Here is a 3,555-nt window from a genome sequence, read left to right as displayed (position 1 = left end):
TTAAGAGACAGGGGTTCTCACTCTGTTGCCTAGGCTGGAGTGCAGTAGTGAGATCACAGCTCACTGCAACCACAAACTCCTGGGGTCAAGTGATCCTCCCACCTTAGCCTCCCAAATAACTGGGACTAAAGGCATACACCACCATGCCTGGCTAATTTTTTAATTTTTTTTTTGTAGCAACAGAATCTTCTATGTTACCCAGGCTAGTCTCGAACTCCTGGCCTCAAAGAATCCTCCTGTCTTGGCCTCCTGAAGTGCTGGGATTACAGGCATAAGCCACTGTACCCAGACAAGAATTTGCCTTTCTAACAAGTTTCCAAAGTGATATTGATGCTGCTGGTCCAGGACCACAGTTTGAAAACCAATAGCTTAAATGAATTACACCATGGCTTCCTGGTCTGATGCCTCTAGTTTCCACCCTCCACAACAGGGAGAGCTCACCAGTGGGCCTTGAGTTCTTTCATGGCAGGGCCATCAAAAGAACTGTGTTTGATCGTCTCCCCTCTCCAACATAGGCACTTTTACATGGTTTTATGGGTTGAATTATTATCATTATTTTCACTTTCATCTCTACAGAAAATAATATAAAAATTAGCCGAGCATGGCGGTGGGTGCCTGTAGTCCCAGCTGCTCAGAAGGCTGAAGCGGGAGGATTGCTTGAGGCCAGGAGGTCGAGGCCACAGTGAGCCATGATTATAACCACTGCACTCCAGCTCAGGTGAAAGAATGAGATCCTATCCCTCGCCCCACCAAAAAGTAGTGACTGGACTCCAAAAGCATAGTCAACAAAAGAAAAAATAGACAAATGGGTTTATACCAAATTAAAGAGCTTCTGCACAGCAAAGGAAATGATAGAGTAAAGAGACAACCCACAGATCGAGAAAAAATATTTACAAAATATACATTAGATCAGGGACTAATATCCAAAATGTACAAATCAGACCACTCAATAACAATAAAACAAATAACCCTATTACAAAATGGGCAGGGCCAGGCTCAGTGACTCATGCCTGTAGTCCCAGTACTTTGGGGGGCTGAGGTGGGAGGACTGCTTGAACCCAGGAGTTTGAGACAAGTGTGGGCAATATAGTGAGACCCTGCCTCTAAAAAATAATATTAATACAAAGCTGCTGGGTATGGGCTGAATTATGTCTTCCCCAGAAGTTACTGAAGTCCTAACCTGCCAGTACCTGTGGTGATCTTATTTAAAAATAGGGTCTTTGCAAGTGTAATTAATCCAGTTAAGATGAAGTCATCAGCATGGGCTCTGATCCAATGCGACTTGTGTTGTTAAGAGAGGAGAAACAGAGACATGAGGGGAGCATGCCATGTAGCGATGGGGGCAGAGATTGAAGTGCTGTGGCTGCTAGCCAAGGATTGCCAGCAAACCCCCGGAAGCCAAGAAGCAGCAAGGACAGATTCTCCCCTACAGGTTTCAGAAGGAGCATAGTCTCGCCCACACTTTGATTGTAGACTTCTAGCCTCCAGAACTGTAAGACAATAAATTTCTCTTGTTTTAAGCCACCCAGTTTGTGGTTCTTTGTTACAACATTCCTAGGAAACTGATACCCTGAGGTATCATTTTACAGGTACCACCAATACAAGCCTTTTCTTAACTTCTTTTTTTTTTTTTTTTAAAAGACGGGGTTTCACCACGTTGGTCAGGCTGGTCTTGAACTCCTGACCTCGGGTGATCTGCCCACCTTGGCCTCCAAAGTGCTTAGATTACAGGCATGAGCCACCATGCCCAGCCTCTAACACCTTTTCAAAGTCATTTACTTCTTCACAGGCACTATGACTCACCCTCTACCAAATTTGAGGACATTTCCTTTCCTGAAGTCCATGAGCATGAGAAGCAAAGCAGTGAACTCTCATCTGCTGCCTTTTGACCTTCCTACTTTCCTGGAATGTATTTTATTATCCCTTATATTTTACTTGTCCACTTGGAGAAGGAAATGTGACAGCACAAACACATGATGAGCTGGGAAAGCCTCACGCCTCTGTTTCCCATCAGTTGTGTTCCATGAGAGCTGAGTAAGGACAAGGGAAGGTATGGGAGGGTGTACTCTCACCCTGGTCCTGGAGAACACGCCCAGAGGAAAGTGCAATCCATCACTGCTGCATCATTACCATCAAACTGTGCCACCACTCTGGTTCCTAACCTAGGTGGTTGGGGGTGGGGAATCTGTATTCATTTTCACCTTATTTCAGGGAAATTAACCTGAAGGTGCCTGTAGGGTCTGGGAGATAAAGGGGAAGGAGTCTTCATCTCTCTCCCAGACGGTCACCTTGTCTTCAGCACTACCCCCCTCCCAATTGTCCTCATGGAACAAAACCTCCTTCCTTGGCCTGCCATCCCCACAAGACAGCCATTCTCTTCCTGAGAAGAGGGTCTTTTCAGGAAGTGGAGGACTTTAAATTCCTCCTTGAATCTATGTTTGCAGTCCTCAGAACCCAGCCCGTCCCAACTTTTTCTCACACCTTCCAAACCACCCTGATTTTTCACCTGACCAACTTACTCTAGCACCTACAGCTTGCTATGCCTTCTTTGCCTCTTAGAGATGGCACCTGCTGTTCCTTATGCTTAAAACACCCTTCCAGCTGGGCACGGTGGCTCGTGCCTGTAATCTCAGCACATTGGGAGGCTAAGGGGGGCAGATCGCTTGAGCCCAGGAGTTCGAGACCAGCCTGGGCCATGGCAAAACCCTGTCTCTACAAAAAATACAAAAATTAGTTGGGTGTGGTGGTGCATGCCTGTAGTCCTAGCTACTTGGGAGGCTTGGGTGGGAGGATTGCTGCCCAGGAGCTTAAGGCTGCAGTGGATTGAGACCACCACAGAACTCCAGCCTGAGCAATAGAGTGAGACCCTGTCTCAAAAAACAAAACAAAACAAAAAAACCCTTCCATCTCCACACCACATGAAACATTCTTCGAGAGGGGGAGTGGGGAGGTTGTTCTGTGCACCCTGAGCACCCTACTTCCCTCTATCTAGAGGAAGGCCACATTGTCTGGTGAGTGCTTCTTTACTGACCCTCTCCCTTCACAAGACTAAACTCTCCAAGAACAGAGCCCTGGACTTGTTTGCATCTGCAGGAGGGAGTTTGTGATTCAAAATAGGCTTGTGGGCTTTTTCATGAGAGGAAGAAATGGGTGAAAAATAATGATAATCACAATGAAAGTTATTATTCATGCAAGATTTTGGGGGAGTCTGGCCTCCTGTATTCAAAATCTCATTTAAGGCCAAAGACACTTGGAACCCATTTATCCCCACTGCACAGGTGAGCAAACGGAGGATTTGAGAGGTAAAGAGTAGATCTCACAACCAGTTAAGTGGTCAAAATACAAGTGTGCCTGATTCCAAGGCCCCAGTCGCGCCCAATTGCTGCACGGCCAGACCGCGAATTGGTAGGCTAGCGGGGCTGCCCCTCCTGCTGACTGGGACCGAGATGCCCAGACCTGCTCCCGGGCCGGGGCCGGGGCCGCTTACGCCCTTGGCGTACCCGTGACGCGTGCGCAGTGCAGTGAGGCGCCCCCTGCGGGCGGCGCGCAGGAGGC

Source organism: Cebus imitator, unplaced genomic scaffold, assembly GCF_001604975.1.
Source record: "Cebus imitator isolate Cc_AM_T3 unplaced genomic scaffold, Cebus_imitator-1.0 Scaffold118, whole genome shotgun sequence".
Taxonomy (NCBI): Eukaryota; Metazoa; Chordata; class Mammalia; order Primates; family Cebidae; genus Cebus; species Cebus imitator.
This window is presented reverse-complemented; position numbering follows the sequence as displayed.